We start from the raw sequence: 26,824 nt of genomic DNA, 5'->3' as shown, positions 1-26,824 counted from the left end.
GACTGAGTGGCAGGCGGAGGGAGAGACAGTTAAGAAGCAGGAAGGAGTTGCCAGACCTGACCCAGTGGGAACCATCACCCTGCAGGCCAGGATTGGGTGGTGCCGGCGGTGAGGCAAGCAATGGCATTTGGGACATGTTTTCCAAATTGGGAGAGACCAAGAGATGGAAATTCCACTCCCACCTCCAAAATCATTGAAAAGTGGTGCTTAATAGGCAAAAGATATGTACATGCGTCTAACCTACCCCACAGATCAAAAAACGCCCCTTTGGGAAAAATCTCTCTCCCATTTACCTGCCTCCTTCCTGCTCTACACTGGGTTCAAGCCGCTTTCACAGACTGCCACATCCCCTGAGCTGAAAAAAAGATCCACCAGGTTCGCTGAGATATTTTCCCAGAATTGGAGAGGGAACAATTTCACAAACAGGGGAAAATTATATGCTGGATCCTTTAAACCAAGAACTCAGGGCAGGAACAGCTCCTTTGCCTAGGCACATGCATTAGAGGTCCTCAGACTTTGAACGTCTTTCACCTCTGCATAGACCTGTGTGGGCCCATTTCAACAGTGTAGGCCCTTATTAGCACAGTACAACAGGTTATATACCTGAACCCTCACTTCAACTCTTTCAACTATATGGTGGAGAGGAATGTTCATGACATTTGACACGACTCTGTCTATTAAGCAGGATCGTCACCTACCCACATCAGGGGCCTGAGGACTTGTGTCTCCACCCATGGAACCTAGCCACCCATGACAGGGCCCGAAGAATAAGTGGTGGCTACCACTCCTTACAACCAATAGAACTGGGTGCTCATAGTTCAGATGGGGGGGGGGGGGAACGAAAATACAGAAAACTGTTGAAGATTTTTTTGAAAAAAAATTCCCTCATTCCATGAAAAATGAGAAGACGTCCTCTAAAGATGGTCATTGAACCTCATACAAGGTAGATGCTAAAAGAAAGTCACCATGACATATCATAATCTAACTTCCCAAAACCAAAGATAAAGAAAAAATTTTAAGAGTGGCTAGGGATTAACGAAAAGTTACCTACAAATGAGAGTCAATAAGACTAAGCTCATACTACTGAGCAGAAACCAGGCAGGCAAGAAGACAATGGGCTTTATATAAAGTCTTGAAGGTCAAAACTCCAGCCAATATGTATATATCCAACAGAACTGTCTCACGAATATGATGGCGAAGTTAGGACATTTCCAATAAAAAAAAAAAAGTTTAAGGAATTTGCAAAAACCCAAGCCAAAATTACAAGACATACTAAAGGGTGACTTCAGGACAATAACCCAAGACTGGAACACAAGATAGAGCAACCAGATATCAACCCAGATAAGGCAATCACAAAAATAAATCAGAGCTAAAATGTTCAAAATAGGGAAACGTGTCATCATTAGTTAAAAGATGACAACATTAAAACAAAAAAGAGGGACTAAATAATATAGCCATAGATGTTTCATATGGAGAGGAAGTCAAGGAGATAGAAAGAAATAAAAGATTGTTTTAAATGTAGAAAAATTGGGGTAAAGAGTAAGGTAACCACAAAGGAAACTAACAATCCTACACATCAAAAGAAAGAACAAGAAAAACATAAAGGCTCCACAAACACTAAGTCAACAACAATGAAAAAGATGAAAATACATTAAAAAAACCCACCCAGCACAGAAAATTAAGTAGAATAAAGAAACTGTCAACAACGCACAAAAAAAAAGACATAAGAATGGCACACTAAGCTTATAAAAAAAAAAAAAAAAAAAAGCTGAAACCTAAGAGTAATTACACTGAATGTAAATGGAGTAAATGTGCCAGTAAAGAGACAGACAGAGGCAGAATGGATAAAAAAAAAAAAAACATGATCCATCTCTTTGCTGCCTACACGGTACATGCATTAGACTCAAAGACACAAACTAACTAAAAGTTAAAGGATGGAAATATATATATACATATATGTCTCAAGCAAACAACAATCAAAACAGAGCAGGAGTGCAAATATTAATTTCTGACAAAATCAACTTTAAAGTAAAATCTACCACAAAGGATAAGGAAGGACACTATGTAATGATTAATGGGTCAATACACCAGGAGGACGTAACCATAATAAATAGTACCCGCCCAATGATAGGGCTCCAAAATACCTAAAACAAACTCTAACAGCATTGAAAAGAGAGAGACAACTCCACAATAAGAGTAGGAGACTTCAACAAACCACTTTCAGTGAAGGACAGAACATCCAGAAAGAAGCTCAATAAAGAAATAGAAGATCTAAATGCTACAATCAACCAACTTGACCTCATGGACATATACAGAACACTGAACCCAAAAGCAGCCAGGTATAATTTCTTTTCCAATCCACCTGGAACATTGTCCAGAATAGACCACACAGTAGGCCATAAAGCAAGCCTTAACTGAATCCGGAGCACTGAAATATTTCAAAGCACTTTTCTGACCATAAAGCCATAAAAGAAGAAACCAATAACAGAAAAAGCAAAGAAAAAAATCAAACATATGGAAACATCTTGCTCAAAAGCTACTCGGTTATAGAAGAAATTAAGGACAGAAGAAAGAAATTCACAGAATCAAAAGAAAATGAAAAAAACCTCCCAAAACTTTTGAGACACCGCAGAAGCAGTGCTCGGAGGTCAATTTATAGCAATAAATGCACACATCCAAAAGGAAAAAAAGGGTCAAAAATCCAAGCACTAACCCTACCACTTGAACAAATAGAAAGAGAGCAGCAAAAGAAGCCCTTAGACACCAGAAGAAAGCAAATAATAAAAATCAGAGCAGGATTAAATGAAACAGACAATAGAAAAACAATTGAAAGAGCTAAGGAGAACAAAAGCTGGTTCTTTGAAAAGACTAACAGAATCAATAAACCACTTCCTAATCAGACAAAGAAAAACAGGAGAGGAAGCAAAAAATGCAAATTAGAAATCTGATGGGCAATATCACAACAGCCCCAATGGAAATTAAATAATCATAGCATAGTATTATGAAAAATTGTACTCTAACAAATTTGAAAACCTAGAGGAAATGGAAAAATTTCTAGAAACGCACTACCTATCTCAAATAACACAAAGAGAGGTAGAACAACCAAATAAGCCATAACAAAAGAAGAGATTAAAAATGTAATTTAAAAACACCCAACAACAACAACAACAACAAAAATCCTGGCCCTGATGGCTTCACTGGAGGAATCTACCAACTTTCAGAGAAGAGTTAACACCACTACTACTAAAGGTATTTCAGGCCATAGACTACTAAAGGTATTTCAGAGCATAGAAAAGAACGGAACACTGCCAAACTTATTCTTTGAAGCCACCATAACCCTGACACCAAAACCAGGTAAAAACACCACAAAAAAGAAAAGTATAGACCAATGGAACTCATGAAATTAGATGCAATAATCCTCAAAAAAATTCTAACAAAAAAAAAATAAAAAATATATTAAAAAAATTTCACCATGCCCAGTGGGATTCACACCAGGTATGCTCGGATGATTCTACATTAAAAACAAACAAACAGACAAAAAACAATGTAATCAATCACGTAAATAAAACGAACAAAAAACCACATAATTTTATCACTTCTTGCAGAAAAGGCATTTGACAAACTCCAACACCCATTCATGATAAAAACATTCAGCAGTATAGGAATAGAAGGTAAATTCCTCAACATAATAAAGGGCATTTATACAAACCCAACAGCCAACATCGTCCTAAATGGAGACAGTCTGAAAGCATTCCCCTTGAAACCTGGAACCAGAAAAGGATGCCCTTTATCACCACTCTTATTCAACTTGTGCTGGAAGTCCTAGCCAGAGCAATTAGGCTAGAAAAAGAAATACAGGGCATTCAAATTGCTAAGGAAGACGTAAAAGTATCTCTATTTGCAGATAATATGATCTTATACACAGAAAACCCTAAAGAATAAACAAGAAAACTACTGGAATTTATAGTTCAGCAAAGTATCAGGATACAAGGTAAACATAGGAAAATCAGTTGTATTCTACACGATAAAAGAGAACATCGAAGAGGAAATCACCAAATCAATACCATTCACTATAGCCCCCAAGAAGATAAACGATGTAGGAATAAATCTAACCAGAGACGTAAAAGATCTATACAAAGAAAACTACAAGACACTACTACTAGAAACCAAAAGAGACCTATATAAGTGGAAAAACATACCTTACTCCGGAATAGGAAGACTCAGCATTGTGAAAATGTCTATTCTACCCAAGGTGATCTGTAGATACAGGGATTCATGATCCCAATTTCAATGGCATTTTTTAATGAGATAGAGAAACAAATCACTAATTTCACATGGAAAGGGCAGAGGCCTCGGATAGGTAAAGCATTACTGAAGAAAAAGAACAAAGTGGGAGACCTCATATCACCTGGTTTGAGAATCTATTATACCACCATTGTAGTCAAAACACCCTGGTACTGGTATGACAACAGATACATAGACCAATGGAACAGAACTGAGAATCCAGAAATAAATCTATACACATATGAGCAGCTGGTATTTGATAAAGGCCCAAAGTCCATTCATTAGGGAAAAGACAGTCTCTTTAATAAATGGTGGTGGCATAATTGGGTACTCATCTGCAAAAAAATGAAACAAGAACCATACTTTACACCATGCACAAAAACTAACTCAAAACAGATCAAAGACCTAAATATAAAACCTAAAACGACAAAGATCATGGAAGAGAAAATAGGGAGAACACTAGGAGCCCTAATACATGGCATAAACAGTATACGAAACATTACTAACAACACACAAACAGCAGAAGAGAAACTAGATAACTCGGCGCTCCTAAAAATCAAACACTTATGCTCATCCAAACACTTCACCAAAACAGTCATATGACAACCTACAGAGTGGGAAAAAAATTTTGGCTACAACAAATCTTATCAGCATCTCATCTCCAAAATCTGCAAGATACTGCATAACTTCAACAACAAAAAGACAAATAACCCAATGAAAAAGTGGGCAAGGGACATGAACAGTCACTTCACCAAAGAAGACATTCAGGAAGTTAATAGATACCTGAGGAAATGCTCACAATCATTAGCCTTTAGAAAAATGCAAACCAAACAACAATTAGATAGCATCTCACCCCAACAAGGATAGCAGGAATCCAAACAACACAAAACAATAAATGTAGGAGAGGTTGTGGAGAGAGTGGAATACTTAAACACTGCTGGTTGGAATGTAAAATGGTACAACCACTTTGAATATCGATTTGGAACTTCCTTTTTTTTTCAAAGGTAGAAATAGCAGTAGAGAAATGCAAATTAAAACTACAATGAGATTCCATCTCACTCCAACAAGGCTGGCATTAATCCAGAAAACACAAAATAATAAATGTTGGAGAGGCTGCGGAGAGATTGGAACTCTTACACACTGCTGGTGGGAATGTTAAATGGTACAACCACTTTGGAAATCTATCTGGCATTTTCTTAAACAGTTAGAAATAGAACTACCATACAACCCAGAAATCCCACTCCTCAGAATATACCCTAGAGAAATAAGAGCCTTCACACAAAGAGATATATGCACACCCATGTTTATTGCAGCACTGTTTACAATAGCAAAAAGCTGGAAGCAACCAAGATGTCCATCAATGGATGAATGGTTAAATAAACTATGGTACATTCACACAATGGAATACTACGCATTGATAAAGAACAGTGACGAATCTGTGAAACATTTCATAACATGGAGGAACCTGGAAGGCATTATGCTGAGCGAAATTAGATGCAAAAGGAAAAATATTGTTTAAGATCACTATTACAAGATCTTGAGAAATACTATAAACTGAGAAGAACACATTCTTTTGTGGTTACAAGGGGGGGATTGAGGGTGGGAGAGGGTTATTTACTGATTAGTCAGTAGATATGAACTACTTTAGGTGAAGGGAAGGACAATACTCAATACACGAAAGGTCAGCCCAACTGGACTGGACCAAAAGCAAAGAAGTTTCCGGGATAAACCGAATGCTTCAAAGGGCAGCGGGGGTTTGGGGACTGTGGCTTAAGGGGACTTCTAAGTCAATTGGCAAAATAATTCTATTAAGAAAACATTCTGCATCCTACTTTGAAGTGTGGCGTCTGGGGTCTTAAATGCTGACACGCGGCCATCTAAGATGCATCTATTGGTCTCAACCCACCTGGATCAAAGGAGAATGAAGAACACCAAGGTCACACGATAACTATGAGCCCAAGAGACAGAAAGGGCCACAGGAATCAGAGACTTACATCATCCTGAGACCAGAAGAACAAGATGGTGCCCGGCTACAACCGATGACTGCCCTGTTAGGGAGCACAACAGAGAACCCCTGAGGGAGCAGGAGAACAGTGGGATGCAGACCCCAAATTCTCATGAAAAGACCAGACTTAATGGTCTGAATGAGACTAGAAGAACCCCGGCGGTCATGGTCCCCAAACCTTCTGTTGGCCCAGGACAGGAACCATTCCTGAAGACAACTCATCAGACATGGAAGGGACTGGACAACGGGTTGGAGAGAGATGCTGATGAAGAGTGAGCTACTTGTATCAGGTGGACACTTGAGACTGTGTTGGTGTCTCCCATCTGGAGGGGAGATGGGAGGGTAGAGAGGGTTAGAAACTGACAAAACGGTCACGAAAGGAGAGACTGGAAGGAGGGGGCGGGCTGACTCATTAGGGGGAGAGTAAGTGGGAGTATGGAGTAAGGTGTACATAAGCTTATATGTGACAGACTGACATGACTTGTAAACTTCCACTTAAAGCACAATGAAAATTATTTAAAAAAAATTTGAGGATGGCTTTGGATTTCCACAGGGCATGTATCTGGGTGTTCAATTCAATATTTTCTAGTTCTCAAAGGACAGAGATATTCCAGATGATGTATAGATTACATTTAAATCAGGGAAACCATATTAAAAATAATGCTTTAAACATTGTAACATAAGAAGGGTCTAAGATCTTTTTGGCCTCATTTTAATCCCATTGACTTTGTCTGGTGGAAATAGAACTGGATGGAGCCTTGGCCAAAGAGAAAACAACATGGTCATAGTGTATGCTCCATACTGTAGCATACACCAAGAACTTCATTTCTCTTACTGGCTGAGTGGTATTGCATTGTATCTATGTACCACATTTTGTTTATCCATTTATCTGTTGATGGGAATTTAGGTTGTCTCCACTTTTTGGCTATTGTGAATACTGCTGCAATGAACATTGGTATACAAGCCTCTGAATCTCTGCTTTTAAGTCTTTTGGGTATACACCTAGGAGTGGAATTGTTGGGTAATTCTGGAGACCCTGGTGGCATAGTGGTTAAGAGCTATGGCTGCTAACCAAAAGATCTGCAGTTCGAATATACCAGGTGCTCCTTGGAAATGCTATGGGACAGTTCTACTCTGTTCAATAGGGTCGCTATGAGCTGGAATCCACTTGACAGCAATGGTTGTTTTTTTTTGGTTTGTGGTAATTCTATTTTTAGTTTTTTGAGAAATCACCACACTGTTTTCCACAACAGCTGTACCATTTTGCATTCCCACCAGCAATGAATAAGGGTTCCATTTTCCCCACATTCTCGCCAACAGGTATTTTCTGTTTAATGTTAACCATCCTAGTGGAAGTGAAAGGCCATCTCATTGTGGTTTTCATTTGCATACCATGGACGGCTAATGACACTGAGCATCTTTTCATGTCTTTGGTGGCCATTTCAATGTCTTCCTTGGTGAAATGTTTATTCAAATCCTTTGCCCATTTTTATGATTGGGTTATTTATCTTTTTGCCGTTAAGTTGTTGAGGTTTTATATATATTTTGGGTATTAGATTCTTTTCAAATATTTGGTTTCTGAAGGTACTCTTCCCAGTTGGTAGCTTGGCTTCTCACTTTTTTGGTAGTCTTTCGATGAACAAAGTTTTTAATTTTTATGAGGTCCCATTTATTTCTTTTGTCTTTTGCTGTTTGTGCTTTTGTTATTAGATAATCCATTGTTGAAAGCTAGGCCTGACAGCATTGCTCCTGCTTGTTCTTCTAAGAATTTCATGGTTTTAGTTTGCACATTTAGGTCCTTAATCCATTTGGAATTTGTTTTTGTGTATGGTGTAAGGCATGGATTATTAGCTCTAAAAGTTTTCTTGCGGACTCTTTGAGATTTTCTATATATAGCTTCATATCATGTTTGAATAGAGATAATTTTACTTGCTTTCACAACCTGGATACCTTTTATTTATTTATTTTCTCTTGTCCTATTGCCCTGGCTGGGACTTCAAATACATATGGAATAGAGGTGGTGAGAGTGGGCGCCCTTGTCTTGTTCCTGATTTCAAGGTGACAGCTCTCAGTCTTTCTCCATTAAGTATAATGTTGGCTGTTGGCTTTTTATATATGCCCTGAATCACACTGAGCAATTTCCCTTCTATTCCAGTCTTCTTTAGGGTGTTCATCAGGAAAGGGTGTTGGATTTTATCAAATGCTTTTTCTGAATCTACAGAGACGATCATGCGGTTCTTTTCCTTTCTTGTACTGATACAGTGTATTAGATTGATTGGTTTTCTTATATTAAAGCATCCTTGCACTCCTGGAATAAATCCCACTTGATAACGGTGTATGTTTTCACTTTCCTTTTTAAAGGAAACACCATGTTCTTTAAACTGTCTCAGAGTTTGAATTCAGTGTAACCCAACCTGTGACAACACTCATTTTTTCTTCATTTCAACAGCGATTTATCACTCACTAATGGACATAACTCTTGCCCCTCCCCCCATGGAGGTTACATTCCACTGGAGGAAATAAAAAATGAATTATGGATACACATGCACACACACACACACACACACACACTGTTTTGGGGATGAACATTCAGCAATTAGATTATGGGACTAGGGCCCTACAGAATGAAGTGAGGGGCTGCAAATTCAGATTTGAGAAAAAGTTCCATAGAGAATAAATTCCCTCACATAAAATTATTTCTATTTTTGTGATTTCATCCTCATGGGATATTTGTGATCTTGGCACTGAAGTGTATGTTTGTTTTCAGGTGTATCAGTTATCTATTGCCAAAATAGTGCAGATAAACAAACTACTGCAAAATTCAATATATTAAAATAATTAGCATTTATGTCAGGCCTTCAAAGGTCAGCAATTTAGGCATGACTCTGCTGGACAGCTCTTCTGCTCTAGTCGGGGCTCACTCACATGTCAGGGATGACTGGGAAGACTCAGCTCTGTTCCACGTCTCTCATCCTCCAGCAGGCTAGCCTGAGCATTTCCTCTTGTCGATGGCTGAGGTGCAAGAAGAAGGACTGAAAGCAAGTCCTATGGCTGAACCCAGAATCAGTGTGGCATGGAAAGCTCTACTGAGTCAGTTGGAGAAAAGCAGGGATATAATGAGGGTGAAGAATCCGGGTCGCTTTGCAGTCTGCCACAAGTAGTTATGTCTTCTCCTCTCAGCTAGGTGTAAACACTGAGGGGAGAATTTTATCCAATAGCAGGTTATTTCATTTTTATATTGGGGAAAGTTAAAAACCCATTCTCACTATATCTGTTCCTTCATGTGGCAAATGTTTCTTCACTGCCTTCTTGGTGTAGACGCTGTGATGGATGCTGTGGAGAATTTGAAGATGATTAGGTGTGGTTCCTGGCCTTGAGGTCTAAACACTACAGGGAGACAGAGGATTACATAACTAATACTGATGTAAAACACAGGCTGAGGCTGTGCTTTTAGGGAGCAAGAGCAGAGAGCTCATGACTCACCCTGGGCCAACAGGGATGTTGCTACCTTGATCATGTGTGTGTGAGTGTGTGTGTGGAGGGGGCGGTGTATTAGAGAAATAGACAGGCTTGTTCTATATGTAATAATACTAGGAATAATGTTTATGGGTGCTTATGACGCTCACTTCTCCAAGCATGTATTAAGTCCAATTTTCATAACCTAATAATAGCACTATTATTCCATTTTACAGGTAAGTAAAATCAGACTCAGAGAAGTTCGATCACTTGCTCAAACTCACAAATGTCCCAGACTATTACCTCAGTTACTTCTGGGAATGAAGCTTCCCCAACACTGGTGGGCCTCCAAGGAGGAGGATCATCCCACTAAGTCCCATTTTTAGATTGTCCACTCTCAGCATGAGCAGCACTTTCCTTCCATGGAAGACAACCACTTCTCCCACTGCTTGCTTCCCATGTTGACCCTGGCTTATCTATCCCCGGGCCAGACTCCAGCTACAACTATCAATCATTCTTAGGAGGTTTCTGGGGTTTTCTGGCTCCCGGGTTTCCATAAAAGAGTCCTTGGGCTTCCTTTAACACACAAATTCTAATCTGGGTCCACCATAGGTGTATTTGTTGCTCAAAAAATGGGTAAGTAGAGACTGCAGACTGCAGGAAGGACATAGACTACTGACTCTGTACTGACATTCTCTTACTGTGTCCTGCTACATCCAAAAGCAGTCACAGGAGGTAAGTCTGAGCAACGGAGAGGGGGAGTGGCCCTCTGAATATAACTACCATTCCCTTCCATCCCAGTCTCCTACAGCAGAGATCAGAACAGCTTTCTTTTGTATGAGTTATTCCTCAGTGCTGGCACAGTGGCCTTCTGGGTTTCCTCAGACCATGCTACTGTGTCACTGTAGGGCCTTTGTGGCCCCAAACCCTAGTTGGAACTGATCAGGGCACGAAACTTTTTTTTCCCATCGATTCTTGTGCGGCAGACCAGTTAGTGGCTCCTAAAGGCCTGACCAGAGGGGCCCTAAGTACAGAGCTAAGGATTACTTTTTTTTCCGTTGAGAGATGGTAGTATTGCCAACAAATTCTAGGCAATCCTCCCTGCCGAGCCCTCAATCAATGCATCTGACCTCAGGAAAAGTAATCCCAGTGTGTAGTCTGCAGCTCTGAGACCACTCTCCAGCCTTTCCAGACCATCAGGAGACATTCTCTGTGACTTGCTGACATTTTCTGTTGGTGCCATGGACTGGGAAGAGGAGAGTGGGGTCAGCATCCAGGGAACATAGAAAGAATCTAGAGTGAGGGTCAATGAGTCTAGGATCCATAGTTGGCCACATTTAGGGGGAACAAGAAACAAGGGTGCCCTGACCACTTGCAAGAACAGATTCCTATACAGCTGGTCCCTAAGATGATTCTCCACTTCCATTTGTGTGGTGGATGTGGCTTTTGCACCAAGCTTCTCTGAATTCCTGTTAACATCTAACTCCCTGTCTTCTGCAGAATGCCTTCCCATCCACACACCTGGGAGTGAGTGCTGGCACCAGGAGGTGCAAGTGTATCACGTAGAGTATGGAAGAAGAAAGATGCAGCAGAAGTCTAGATTCAGGGTTAGTCATAGCGGAATTTCAGTCTAAGCTCTGTTATTTGCTGCCTTTGTGAACTACAGTGTCTGAGCCTGAGCTTTCTTATCAGTAAGATGAAAATAATCATATTTTATTTGGATAGCTCTTTCAAGTGGCAGAGACTGTGTATGGAAAATACAACCCAGAATAGGGCCTCACCAAGGGATGTCCGTTATTTTACCTGTGAAAGTGTTAAGAAGAGAACCCAGGGAAGGCTGGAGTGTTTGGGACAAGATTCTGTGGGAATGTAGACCGGGCAGAGAAAGAGGCTTCCCCAGCAACGTGTTCCTGGGTCTCAAGGAGGTTCCTAGGGCTGACCATCACTATTTCTGAGGTCACGTCCAGCTTCATTTTTTCTTTATCCTGTCCCAGCCATGTCACTCTGTTCTACAGGGTTTCTGTGTCTGTTTCTCCTCTGGGCTGTGCATTTCATAGGGCAGGAACAGCATCCTAGTTTTCACTGGGGCTAGGGAAATAACATAAATAATAACAATAATAGGAATATTAATAACTATTTGTTTAATCTCTTTACCCAGAGTCCTTCTGCAAGGTATGTTACAGACTTATATAAATAAATGTTATAACCACCCCATGACGTAGGGGTCATCCCCACTGTACACAGAAGGCACAACTCATCCGGGGTCACATATCCAGTAAGACAGTAAGAGGATGTCTCAGGGTTGGCTTCAAAAGCCACATAGTTATATATGATGGCAAAATTAGGACATTTCCAGACAAAGAGAAGTTTAGGGAATTTACAAAAGCCAAATCAAAATGACAAGAAATACTAAAGGGAGTCCTCCAGTTAGGAAATCAATAATATCACATAACAGCCCAAAACTAGAACACAGGACAGAGCAACCAGATAACAACCCAGATAGAGAAATCACAAAAATAAATCAAAGCTAAAATGGTCAAAACAGGGAAACAGAGACAATTATGCAAAAGATGACAACGCTAAAACAAAAAAAGAGGGACTAAAAAATGTAGTCATAGATCTCTCATAAGGAGAGGAAGATAAGGTGTATAAAAAAATAACTTTGGTTTAAACTTAGAAATACAGGGGTAAATATTAAGGTAACCACAAAGAAAACTAACAATCCAACATATAAAAATAAAAAAAGAGAAAACATAAAAACTCAGCATATACAAAATTAGCAATGAAAAAGAAAAGAAAATATATAAAGAAAAACGACCACAGAAAATTAAGTAAAGAAACTGTCAACAACACACAAAAAAAGACATCAAAATGACAGCACCAAACTCATCCCTATCAACAATTACGCTGAATGTAATGGATGAAATGCACCAATAAAGATACAGAGAGTGGTGGAATGCATAAAAAAAAAAAAAACACTATCCGTCTATATGCTGTCTACAAGAGACACACCTTAGACTTAAAGACACAAACAAATTAAAACTCAAAGGATGGAAAAAAATATATCATGCAAATGACAATAAAAAAAGAGCAGAAGTGGCAATATTAATCTTTGACAAAATAGACTTTAAATTGAAACCCACCACAAGGGATAAGGAAGGACACTATATAATGATTAAAAGGTTAATATACCAGGAGGACATGATCATAATAAATATTTATGTACCCAACGACTGGGCTCCAAAATACATAAGACAAATCTAACAGCATTGAAAAAAGAGACAGCTCTGCAGTAATAGTAGGAGACTTCAACACACCACTTTTAGTGAAGGACAGAACATCCAGAAAGAAACTCAATAAAGGCATGGAAGATCTAAATGACACAATCAACCAACTTGACCTCATAGAGATATACAGCACATTGCACACAACAGCAGCCAAGTATGCTTTCTTTTCCAATGCACATGGAACATCTTCCAAAACAGACCACATATTAGGCCATAAATCAAGACTTAACAGATTCCAAAGCATCAAAATATAATAAAGCATCTTTTCTGACCATAAACCATAAAGGTAGAAATCAATACAAGAAAAAGAGAGGAAAAAAAATCAAACACATGGAGACTGAACAACACCTTGCTAAAAAAAACCATTGGGTTATACAAAAAATTAAGGATGGAAAAAAGAAATTCATAGACGCAAATGAGAATGAAAACATCCTACCAGAACCTTTCGGACACAGCAAAACCAGTGCTCAGAGGTCATTTTATAGCAATAAATCACATATCCAAAAAGAAGAAAGGACCAAACTTAAAGAATTAACCCTGAAACTAGACCAAATAGAAAGAGAACAGCAAAACAAGTCCTCAGGCAGCAGAAAAAAGCAAATAATTAAAATTAGCACAGAGCTAAATGAAATAGAGAATAGAAAAACAATTGAAAGAGTTAACAAAACCAAAACCTGGTTCTTTGAAAAGATCAATAAAGCCAATAAACCATTGGCCAAACTAACAAAAGAAAAACAGGTAAGGAAGCAAATAAGATGAATAAGAAATGAGATGGGCGATATTGCAACAGACCCAACTGAAATTCAAAGAACCGGAACAGAATACTATGAAAAATTGCAGTCTAACAAATTTGAAAAGCTAGAGGAAGTGGACAAATTTCTAGAAACACACTACCTACCTCAACTAACACAAACAGAGGTAGAACGACAAACCTATAAAAAAAGAAGAGATAGAAATGGTAATTTTAAAACTCACAACTAAAAAAAAAATGCCCTAGGCCTGACAGCATCATTGGAGAATTCTACCAAACTTTCAGAGAAGAGTTAACACCAGTACTATTAAAGGTAAAATAGAAAAGGATGGAATACTGTCAAAATCATTCTATGAAGCCTGCATAACCCTGATACTAAAAGCAGGTAAAGACACCACAAAAAAAGAAAATTACAGACCAATACCCCTCATGAACACAGATGCAAAAATTGTCAACAAAATTCTAGCCAATAGAATACAACAACATATCAAAAAAATAATTCACCATAACCAAGTGGGATTCATACCAGGTATGCAGGGATGGCTTGACTTTAGAAAAACAATCAATGTAATCCACCGCATAAATAAAACAAAAGACAAGAACCACATGATCTTATGCAGAAAGGGCATCAGAGGAAGTCCAACACACATTCATGATGAAAACTCTCAGCAAAATAGGAATAGAAGGGAAATTCCTCAACATCATAAAGGGCATTCATACAAAGCATTCCCCTTGAGAACCGGAACCACACAAGGATGCCCTTTATCACCACTCTTATTCAGCATTGTGCTAGAGGTCCTAGCCAGAGCAATTAGACTATAAAAAGAAATAAAGGGCATCCAAATTGGTAAGGAAGAAGTAAAAGTATCTCTATTTGCAGATGATATGATCTTATACACAGAAAACCCTGAAGAATCCACAAGAAAACTACTGGAGCTAATAGAAGAGTTCAGAAAAGCATCAGGATACAAGATAAACATACAAAAATCAGTCAGATTCCTCTACACCATCAAAGAGAATTTCGAAGAGGAAGTCACCAAATCAATACCATTTAAAGTAGTCCCCAAGAAGATAAAATATTTAGGCATAAATCTAAGTAGAGATGTAAAAGATCTATACAAAGAAAACTACAAGGCACTACTGCAATAAACCAAAAGAAACCTACATAAGTAGAAAAACATACTTTGCTCATGGATAGGAAGACTCAACATTCTGAAAATATCTATTGTACCCAAAGTGATCTATAGATACAATGTAAGCCAAATGCAAATTCCAATGGCATTTTTTAAAGAGATGGAGAAAAAAAACACCAACTTCATATGGAAACGGAGGAGGCCCTGATAAGTAAAGCATTACTGAAAAAGAATAAAGTGGGAGGACATACACTACCTGATTTTAGAACACATTATACCACCACAGTAGTCAAACAGCCTGGTACTGGTACAAGAACAGATACATAGACCAATGGAACAGAACTGAGAATCCACACATAAATCCACGCACATATAAGCAGCTGATATTTGACAAAGGCCCAAAGTCCATTAAATGGGGAAAAGACAGTCTCTTTAACAAATGGTACTGGCCTAACTGGATATCCATCTGCAAAAAAAGGAAACAAGACCCATACCTCACAGCATGCATAAAAAATAACTTAAAATGGATCAAAGACCAAAACATAAAATCTAAAGCGATAAAGATCATGGGAGAAAAAACAGGGACAAGGCTAGGAGCCCTAATACATGGCATAAATAAAACACAAAACATTGCTAACAATGCATAAACACCAGAAGAGAAACTAGATAACTGGGAGCTCCTAAAAATCAAACACCTATGCCCGTCCAAAGACTTCACCAAAAGAGTAAAAAGACTAGGAAAAAAATTTAGGAGATGACAAACCCTGCAGAATAGGCAAAATTTTAGCTTATGACTAATCCAGTCAGCCTCTAATCTCTAAAATTTACAAGGTACTGCAAAACCTCGATAACAAAAAGACAAATAACCCAATTAAAAAATGGGCAAAGAATATGAACAGGCACTTCACCAAAGAAGACATTCAGGCAGCTAACAGATACATGAAGAAATGCTCACGATCATTAGGCATTAGAGAAATGCAAATCAAAACTACAATGAGATTCCATCTCACTCCAACAAGGGTGGCTTTAATCCAAAAGTCACAAAATAATCAATGTTCAAGAGCTTGTGGAGAGACTGGAACACTTACACATTGCTGGTGGGAATGTAAAATGCTACAACCGCTTTGGAAATTTATTTGGTGCTTTCTTAAAAAGTTGGAAATAGAACTGCCATATGATCCACCAATCCCACTCCTTGGAATATATCCTAGAGAAATAAGAGCCTTCACACAAATAGATATATGCATACCCATGTTCACTGCAGCACACTTCACAACAGCAAAAACATGGAAAAAACCAAGGTGCCTAACAACGGATGAATGGATAAACAAATTATGGTATGCTCACACAGTGGAATACTACACAAAGGTAAAGAACAACAGTGAATCCGTGAAACATCTCATAACATGGAGGAATCTGGAAGGGATTATGCTGAGTGAAATAAGTCAGTCCCAAAAGGACAAATTTTGTATGAGACCACTATTATAAGAACTCAAAGAAAAGTTAAACACAGAAAAAACATTATTCGATGGTTACGAGAGTGGGGAGGGAGGGAGAGGGGTATTCAGTAATTAGATAGTTAAAAAAAATTAGATAGTAGACAAGAATTTTAGGTGAAGGGAAGGACAACACACAATGCAGGGGAAGTCGCACAACTGGACTAATCCAAAAGCTAAGAAGTTCCGTGAACACAACAAGACATTTCAAGAGACAGTGTAGCAGGGACATGTGTCTGGGGACCATGGTTTCAGGGTACATTTAGGTCACTTGGCATAACAGAGTATAATAAGAAAACATTCTGCATTTCACTTTGGTGAGTGGCGTCTGGGGTCTTAAAAGCTAGCAAGCAGCCATCTAAGATGCATGAATTGGTCTCAACCCACCTGGAACAAAGGAGAAGGAAGAACACTAAGGACACAAGGAAAATATGAGACCAACAGACAGAAAGGACCACATAAACCAGAGACTCCATCAGCATGAGACCAGAACTAGATGGTGCCCAGGTACCACCAATGAGCACCCCGACAGGGAACACAATAGAGAGTCCCTGATGGAGCAGGAGAAAAGTGGGGCACAGAACTCAAATTCTAGTAAAAAGACCAGATTTAATAGTCTGAGACTGAAGGGACCCCTGAGGATATGGCCCCTGGACTCTCTGTTAGCCCTAAACTGAAAGCATTCCTGAAGCCAACTCTTCACACAAAGATCAGTCTGGACCACAAAACATAAAATGATACTGGTGAGGACAGTGCTTTTTAGCTCAAGTAGACATATGAGACTAAGTGGGCAGTTCCTGTCCAGAGGCGAGGTGAGAAGGCAGAGGGGGACAGAAGCTGGTTGAATAATAGACACTGGAAATATAAGGTCGAGAGGAGGGCTGTGCTGTCACATTATAGAGAGTGCAACTAGGGCCACATAACCATGTGTGCGTAAGTTTTTGTATAAGAAACTGATGTGAACTATAAACTTTCACTTAAAGTACAATAAAAAAGATCTACATAATTACAAATCCTGTGTTCTCTCACTCTTTGACAAGTTGTCTCTGCAGCACAATAAAGATAAATTTCTGGCTTTTTCACCCCAGATTTATTGATGTATAATTCACATATAATAAAATGGCACCCATTTTAAATACACACTTTGATCAGTTTGGATAATTGTATACAGTTTGTGATGGTTAAGATCGTATGGCAACTTGGCGGGGCCATGATTCTCAGTGTTTTGGCAGTCCATACAATGTTGTAATCACTTCTCTGTTGAGGTTTGATACCTGATCACCCCCACGATGGGATTTTGCTGTTAGTGGTACTGGTGGGGCAGGGCCTGTGGCATCCCCTCAGCCTTTATCTCTCTGCCCTCCCCTGCCTAGTCCTTCCTGCTCTCCTTGCCAGGGCTTTTTGCCTGTTCTGGATCCTGCAGCTGGCTCCTGTTTGTCTGAACCCTGGTTCTTGGGACTTGAGCTAGCAGCTTACCTGCGGTCTTGCTGCCAATATTGAGATTCATTGATCTTCACAGCCTGTAAGCAAAACCCTGCTCTCTGGTCTGCTGATTTGGTGTTCATCAACCCCTAGGGCTACTTGGGTCAGGAGAAGCCTCTTTCCCGTCCCGAGGACTTGGGATGTTACAGCCTCTGAAAACTACAGGAGCCATTTCCTTGATATAAATCTCTCTGCATATATATTTATATGCTTCGCTGGTTTTGCTTCTCTAGAGAACCCGGCCTAAGACAGCTGAAGCAGCATCACCACAATCAAGAAATAAGCATTTCCAACAACCCAAAGTTCGTTCATGCCCTTTTGCAGTTAATTTCCCCTGACCTGAGTCAATCCCCATCAGCTTTCTATAAATATAGTCTTGCCAGTTACAGAAGATAATATAAATCAAATTATATAGCCTTTTGCCTATGGCTTCTTTCCATGAGCATAACATACTTGAGATTCTTCCAGGTTTTTGCTTGAATTAATAGTTTTTCTCTTTAATTGCTCAGTAGTTTTCCATTGTATGGTGTCTTAGTCATCTAGTGCTGATGTAACAGAAATGCCACAAGTGGATGGCTTTAACCAACAGAAGTTTATTCTGTCACAGTCTAGTAGGCTAGACGGAGTTGTAAAATTCAGGGAGCCAGCTCCAGAGGAAGGCTTTCGCTCTCTGTCGGCTCTGGAGGAAGGTCTTTGTCATCAGTCTTCCCCTGGACTAGGAGCTTCTCTGCACGGGAACCCTGGAATCAAAGGACTTGCTCTGCTCCCAGCACTGCTTTCTTGGTGGTATGAGGTCCTCCTGTCTCTCTGCTCACTTGTCTCTTTTACATCTTAGAAGAGATTAGCTCAAGACACAATCCAATCTTGTAGATTGAGTTCTGCCGCATTAACATAACTGCTGCCTATCCTTCCTCATTAACATCACAGAGGTAGATTTACAACACACGGGAAAATCACATCAGATGACAAAATGGACAATCATACAATACTGGGAATCATGACTTAGCCAAATGGACACACATATTTTGGGAGGACACAATTCAATCCATGGCATATGAGGACACCACGATTTGCTTATTGGTCTACCAGCTGATGGAAATTTGGTTGTTTACCTGTTTTGAGTACCATGAATAGGTTGCTATGAATATTCTTTATCATTTCTCTTAATGAAATATCTAGAAGTGGGACTGTTGGGTGTATGGTAAGTGTATGTTTAAATTTATGACACAGTGAAACCATTTTCCAAAGAATCTGGACCCTTTCATGATTCTCCAAGAAATGTACAGACGTTCCAGTTGCTTCACATCCTCCCCAACATTTTGTATTGTCTGTCTTTTTTATTTTAACCATTATATCAGATTTCTACTGGTATGTTGATTTACTTTCAATTTGTATGCTCCTGATAATTAGTGAGATTAAGTATATTTCTAGCTGCCTATTATTCATTTATATATCTTTTTTTGGTTAAGTGTGCATACAAATGTTTTGCCCATTTTTTGTACTTATCTTCTTATCATTGAGTTGTAAAAATATATGTTGACTACAAGTATGCTGCCATATATATATATGAATGTGTTTTACATATATGCATGTATTTTATATATATACCCATGAAGAAAACCCGTTGCTGTTGAGTTAATTCTGACTTATAGCGATCCTACGGGACAGACTAGAACTGCCCTATAAAGTTTCCAAGGAGCGCCTAGTGGATAAGAACTGCCAACCCTTTGCTTAGCAGCTGTAGCACTTAACCACTACACCACCAGGGTTTCCATATATATATTATTGTTCTTCTTTGGACTTAACTGAAACTCAGTAAATTGTACAGAAATGAATGATTTGATTCGTCTCTCTGGGTTGTGGGTTCATATCTCTATTTTTCCACTGTTGTCTTTCCGTTCCTGTATCAGGAACAGCTTCAGAACCCACTGACTTTGGCAGTCCCCATTCTGGGACCTGAGGGCACAGGTGGTGAGAAGCCTGGGAGAATTTCTTTTACCCAGCATTTTGAAGAGGACTGCCTTCTGCCCTTTGGAGGGCTGCCTTCTCTCTGCTCACATTAAATCAGGGGAGGGAGCTTCTCACTATAAAAAGAAAGTTAGCCACTACTGATGGGCAGTTAGATGCTGACTACAGTGGCTTCGCCCAGAGAACACACATGCTCTGCTTGACTCCCTATGCTGTGGTGCTCTGGGCTCTGCCTCCTTGACCCACCTCCCTGGATGATCCAGGATCCAGGGCACAACTGGGCATGCTTCACTTAGCTCCGTATCAGGAGAACTCAATTCTCCAGGTACATTCTCTTCCCATCCCATGACATACATGTCATGAAATATTGGCCCTAGAACAACCGCCTCAGTCCAACATCAGCCCCTCCAACAATTTCCTTCATGAAACCTGGCTGGGGAATTTTCAGTCCTGGGTCTAGATGCTGAGACATTCCTGTTCCTCTCCCCTAAATCTCAGGATCCAAGCCTTATCATTTAAAAACAAAGCAAAGCACACAAACTCAAGAATCTTTTAAACATAAAAGCAGGTAGAGTACCATTTTGCCAACAAAACAATATATACTTAGTGCAACATGTTATTGTGTTTGTGATAAAATATGAAGGGGAGGTGAGGGCCACAAAGAATCCATTTGTACTACAGAGAAGCAGTTACTGCAGCATTCAAGAAAGTGATGTCAGCACACTTGTTGGAAATAGAATTCAACATAAGAAGAGGCATAAAGAAACTCACCATTAAAACACAGGAGTCCTAGGGTGGGTCCAAGGGAAGTAAGAGGCATGTGTGGAGTCAACTGAAACCACCATGATCACTTGACATCCTCCAGTGGGTCTGAAGCTGAACATGACATAGGGAAAATAAAGAAGATCAGGTCATCCTATCAGATAAACATGAAGCTGAGACGGGATTCCTGGTGCTAGCAGCATCGTGAGGCTTCAGAAGAGAAAAGAGAACATATCTAAGGGCTCAGGAAAGTAACAGTCATGTCTCTTTACAGGTGTGCTTCCCCATGGTCTCTAGATCCACCCTCCTCACCCTCCCTCAGTGACAGGGCTTCCCCATGCCGTCCTCTGTCACTTAACTGACCCCAGCCCCTGCCACGTTTCTCCCACTTCCACAGAACTGGCACCAAGCCTGCCTGGGAAGGTGGGGATCAGAACCAAGAGATGAGAAGCACCACTGGAAACCCAAGCCATTCTTTCTTCGGGGTCCTGAAGCCTCCTCTGACAGAAGAGACAAGGGGTGTGGCTGGGAAGCCCTACTAAAAGGAGGGATCTGTCATTTTCTCTAGATTGTTCAAGGAACACAGACCCAGCTCCTCATCTCCCTTACCTGTCAGCTCCTCTGACCCACCAGAGCTAGGCCCAGCCCCATATACCTGCTCAGGTATGACCAAGATCTTCACCTACATTTCACCCCTCTCAGCACAGGGTCACATCAGAAGGTCCATCCCACCCACAACCGCACTGGAGGGATTCTGGCTGTTTAAGGCTGCATCTGGCTTTTCTTCAGCCAACTGAGGTCCCATCAACTCAGGGTTCTTGGGGCCCTTTCTTCCCAGCCCAGTGTGCTAACACTGTGTTTTCCCTACCTACTGGTCACTGGTGCTCTTTGACTCTAGAAAGAACTCCAGTTCTGAGGGGTGGCCCTTTCATGGGACTGCCGAGTTCAGTCCAACATCTTCCGATCCCTGGTGCAGACGTAGGCCCCTGGTCCCCACAAGCCTCTAGATGGCATCTTCTAAAAAAAAAAAAAAAAAAACAGATCAGGAGCCTCCTAAGTCTACTTGGTCCAAGTATAATTTTTTGTCTAAACATTCAGAGTGAAATAATGTACCTTTATTGTTTGCTTTTTGAGTGTGATCCATGGAGATAGGATTCTTACCCATTCATCTGTAAAAATGTGCCCGAAACGACCACTTATGACTTCTAAAACTAACAATTCCATGCACTTAGATATGACCCTCAGTAAAACATTTAGAGAGCTCAACCTAAGCATAAAAAAAAAAAAAAAATTAGCATCCTCAAATTGGATTGCTTATATACACTTTGACCACATTCATTTTGTTCTTATTAATGGCCTTTCAAAAAATGGTATTTTCCTTTTCATTTGAAATGTTTCATTGAATAGCAGCTCTGGCAAAAACTGTAGACCTGGGAAACACTAAGACATAGCTTTTCCTGACTCCATTTCTATTGTATTTCGTAGTACATTTATTCACTGAACTATTTTTCTTAGTGCATTTTTTTAATACATAGAAGTTTTTCAATAAATGTTCACTCGCTCATGAATGTTTCTTTTAAAAGTTTTTCTTAGAGATTTCATGAAGATACTGGACAATCTGAGTTGATTTCAGTTGACATGGGGGCATCATGGGAGCAATTTTATCCTCTCCTTTCTTTTGTAAGATACATGCAGAATTGCTATGGCTGATAGTAGAATTAACTCACTGACATGGGCTTTGAATAGTTTTGGGAAGATACTTCAATCATTAGATCCTCTTTTTACAATCATTTGCAGGACTAGTGTCATTTCTCACACCATAGGATGACTGTTGAAGACCCCTCACACCCAACTCCAAGAGCCTCCAAGTGCACAGGCTGAAAATGAAAGCACAATGAACAGGACACAATCCATTCTGCCATTCTGCTACTTCCACGTGATTGGGTAGAAGATCATCCGTCTTCTGCATCCAGTAATGCAAGTAGAGAGATGATTTTCCTCTGCAGCCCTGGACTTTTCCACAGGGATAGTCAGAGCATGGGATCCAAAAGCCTTTTAGCTACCTCCTGCAACGGCCAGCCTTTATCAATTGTATTTCAGATAATTTAATTATATCTGCTTCTGGTGTCTAGGATTTGTCTAGGATTTCGATGTACTCAAAAAAGAATGCAGGATTGAGACAGGGTACTTTATTCACAAAGCAATTTTGAAATCAGTGGTCATGTGCTAATTCATTCAAATTCAACATCAAAAATCCTTTGTAAGAATCGTGGGAAATAATTGGTTGTCTTACCTGATAAGGGGAGGAAGCAACAAGGAAGCCTGCCTTTCTTGAGTGCCTGGATACAGTATTTGACTCATCGATCCTGTAATAGAAAGGTCTGAATTGAAAATTATTTCAGGTTGTTCCATGATAGAAGCTCAGGTCTTAAGAAGTGTCTCCAAATTTTTGTCAATACCCGACAATAATTAAAAAAAAAAAAAGTTTTCTGTAATTTAGCTTGAATTTTTCTTACTCCATCTTCTAAGCTAATGTGTAGGTAGACTTGTGCATAGTAGCTGCAGAGAGCAGGTGCATGTAAAGAGCTAGTTCCTGGCTGCAGAAAATTAAGACATGGCCAGATTCTAGAGAAGCAGAAAGTGTGCATGGAGGTGCTCCATTTACAGTGGTTGTTCAAACACCGTGGAAGCTTTGGATAGAAATAACTGCTGAATCCTACCAGGTTTAGGCTTGGGATAAATCTTAAAAATTAGAAAGAGTGGCTCGTTTGATGTATTATCAAGACACCTCAGAGGAAATATACTGGGTATAGAGAAAGGATGAGAGCAAGTGTATTGATTCTTGATCTAGAAGGGAGACAAGCCACTTGTACATGTGTTTTACAGAGCAGTGGGATTATATCATGGTATTGGGACAGGGGGAGTAGAGGGGTAAAGTCAAAGCCCTGTGTCATTTTCTTCAGGCACCTGGAGATTGCTTATGATTTTATTCCGAAGGATTTGAAATAGACTATAGTAGATCTTATGGGGGCAGTAGAGGAGAAATGATTTCAACCGGAAAACTGTTAAGTGGGGTTATCTGTGCAAAATTTACAATAAAAGGCCCTCTCCAAGGGCTAGGCTGGAAGTCACTCCAACTGCCCTACCCAGAGCCTCTGGACTCCTTCCAGTCCAGACATGCCTTCTCTTTCAGTCCAGGTAGCTGTTTGCTGTGATTCAACACGGGCTGAACAGATGGGTAACTTCAACTCAGATTAGAGCATGAGTTTCCCTGAGTTGTTCTGGATTGTTCTCCCTTTTGTGGAAACTCAGGTCTTCAGACAACTTCATGTTGTCTGATACCTACCCTCAGGCCATTGTTTTACTGTTCAGATGGTCACATTCACTATGTATTTATGGTCAGGGAGCTGAACCTGAGTATGGTTGCTTCTCCAGTGGAATGCCGGAGTGAAAGATGTAAAAGACCTACATAAAGAAAACTACAAAGTACGACTACAAGAAACTAAAAAGGACCTACTTAAGTGGAAAAACATACCTTGCTCATGGATAGGAAGACTTAACATAGTAAAAATGTCTATTCTACCAAAAGCCATCTATACATACAATGTACTTCCGATCCAAATTCCAATGACATTTTTTAATGTGATGGAGAAACAAATCACCAACTTCATATGGAAGGGAAAGAAGCCTCAGATAAGTAAATCATTACCGAAAAAGAACAAGAAAGTGGGAGACCTCACTCTACCTGATTTCAGAACCTATTATACAGCCACAGTAGTCAAAACAGCCTGGTACTGGTACAACAACAGGCACATAGACAAATGGAACAGAATTGAGAACCCAGATATAAATCCATCCACATATGAGCAGCTGATATTTGACAAAGGCCCAGTGTCAGTTAATTGGGGAAAAGATAGCCTTTTTAACAAACGGTGCTGGCATAACTGGATATCCATTTGCAAAAACACGAAACAGGACCCATACCTCACACCATGCATAAAAATTAACTCCAAGTGGATCAAAGACCTAAACATAAAGACTAAAACGATAAAGATCAAGAAGAAAAAATAGGGACAACCCTAGGAGCCCTAATTCAAGGCATAAACAGAATACAAAACATTACCAAAAATGATGAAGAGAAACCAGATAACTGGGAGCTCCTAAAAATCAAACACCTATGCTCATCTAAAGACTTCACCAAAAGAGTAAAAAGACCACCGACAGACTGGGAAAGAATTTTCAGCTATGACATCTCTGACCAGCGCCTGATCTCTAAAATCTACATGATTCTGTCAAAACTCAACCACAAAAAGACAAACAACCCAATCAAGAAGTGGGCAAAGGATATGAACACACACTTCACTAAAGAAGATATTCAGGCAGCTAACAGATACATGAGAAAATGCTCTCAATCATTAGCCATTAGAGAAATGCAAATTAAAACTACGATGAGATTCCACCTCACTCCAACAAGGCTGGCATGAATCCAAAAAACACAAAATAATAAATATTGGAGAGGCTGAGGAGAGATTGGAACTCTTATACACTGCTGGCGGGAGGGTTAAATGGTACAACCACGTTGGAAATCTATCTGGCGTTTTCTTAAACAGTTAGAAATAGAACTACCATACAACCCAGAAATCCCACTCCTCGGAATATACCCTAGAGAAATAAAAGCCTTCACACAAAGAGATATATGCACACCCATGTTTATTGCAGCACTGTTTACAATAGCAAAAAGCTGGAAGCAACCAAGGTGTCCATCAATGGATGAATGGTTAAATAAATTGTGGTATATTCAAAGAATGGAATACTACCCATTGATAAAGAACAGTGACGAATCTGTGAAACATTTCATAACATGGAGGAACCTGGAAGGCATTATGCTGAGCGAAATTAGTCAGATGCAAAAGGACAAATATTGTGTAAGACCACTATTATAAGATCTTGAGAAATAGTATAAACTGAGAAGAACACATACTTTTGTGGTTACGAGGTGGGGGGGAGGGAAGGTGGGAGAGGGCTTTTTATTGATTAGTTAGTAGATAAGAACTACTTTAGGTGAAGGGAAGGACAATACTCAATACATGGAAGGTCAGCTCAACTGGACTGGAGCAAAAGCAAAGAAGTTTCCGGGATAAACTGAATGCTTCAAAGGTCAGCGGAGCAAGGGCAGGGGTTTGGGGACCATGGTTTAAGGGGACTTCTAAGTCAATTGGCAAAATAATTCTATTATGAAAACATTCTGCATCCCTCTTTGAAATGTGGCGTCTGGGGTCTTAAATGCTAACAAGCAGTCATCTAAGATGCATCAATTGGTCTCAACCCACCTGGATCAAAGGAGAATGAAGAACACCAAGGTCACCCGATAACTATGAGCCCAAGAGACAGAAAGGGCCACAGGAATCAGAGACTTACATCATCCTGTGACCAGAAGAACTAGTTGGTGCCTGGCCACAACTGATGACTGCCCTGACAGGGAGCACAACAGGGAACCCCTGAGGGAGCAGGAGATCAGCGGGATACAGAGGCCAAATTCTCACAAAAAGACCATACTTAATGGTCTGACTGAGACTAGAGGAATCCTGGCGGTCATGGTCCCCAAACCTTCTGTTGGCCCAGGACAGGAACCATTCCCAAAGACAACTCATCAGACATGGAAGGGACTGGACAGTGGGTAGGAGAGAGATGCTGATGAAGAGTGAGCTATTTGTATCAGGTGGACACTTGAGACTGTGTTGGCATCTCCTGTCTGGAGGAGGGATGGGAGGGTAGAGATGGTTGGAAGCTGGCAAAATTGTCACGAAAGGAGAGACTGGAAGGGCTGTCTCATTAGGGGGAGAGCCAGTGGGAGTATGGAGTAAGGTGTATATAAACTTATACGTGACAGACTGACTTGATTTGTAAACGTTCACTTGAAGCTCAACAAAAATTAAAAAAAAAGTCAGCACTTCAAATCCACCAGGGACTCCTGGGAAACTCTATGGGGCAATTCCACCATATAGGTACGGTTGCTGTAGGAGTTGACTTGGACAGGAAGGTAACGGGTTTTTGGTATAGGTTCTCTGAGGTTTGGTTTGGCTTTTATACCTGTGGTAGTAATCTCGTTTAGGAAGGGATTTTCCTTGTTATGTTAATGAGGCGTGTTAGTGTAGGGTGTGTCCTGAGTCAATCTCTTTTGAGATGTAAAAGGCAGATTA

At 40.0% G+C, this 26,824-nt stretch overlaps 1 long non-coding RNA gene across 5 annotated transcripts in view; it reads right to left on the bottom strand.

Moving 5' to 3' along the window:
- Positions 1–26,824, bottom strand: part of LOC135232414 (uncharacterized) — a 74,638-nt gene that overhangs the window by 18,518 nt on the left and 29,296 nt on the right. For 2 of the 5 annotated variants that reach the window (XR_010322922.1, XR_010322923.1), the window contains 4 exons: positions 22,918–22,990; positions 21,738–21,891; positions 21,493–21,641; positions 20,634–20,738 (listed from right to left, as the gene is read on the bottom strand). This is a non-coding gene — a long non-coding RNA (uncharacterized LOC135232414). Of the gene's footprint in view, positions 1–8,996; positions 9,623–11,548; positions 11,834–20,633; positions 20,739–21,492; positions 21,642–21,737; positions 21,892–22,917; positions 22,991–26,824 lie in introns of those variants that run through there. The other 3 variants (XR_010322924.1, XR_010322925.1, XR_010322926.1) reach the window with 3 other exon arrangements.

Source organism: Loxodonta africana, chromosome 9, assembly GCF_030014295.1.
Source record: "Loxodonta africana isolate mLoxAfr1 chromosome 9, mLoxAfr1.hap2, whole genome shotgun sequence".
Taxonomy (NCBI): Eukaryota; Metazoa; Chordata; class Mammalia; order Proboscidea; family Elephantidae; genus Loxodonta; species Loxodonta africana.
The sequence above is the reverse complement of the archived record's forward strand: the minus strand, read 5'-3'. Positions and strand labels throughout refer to the sequence as shown.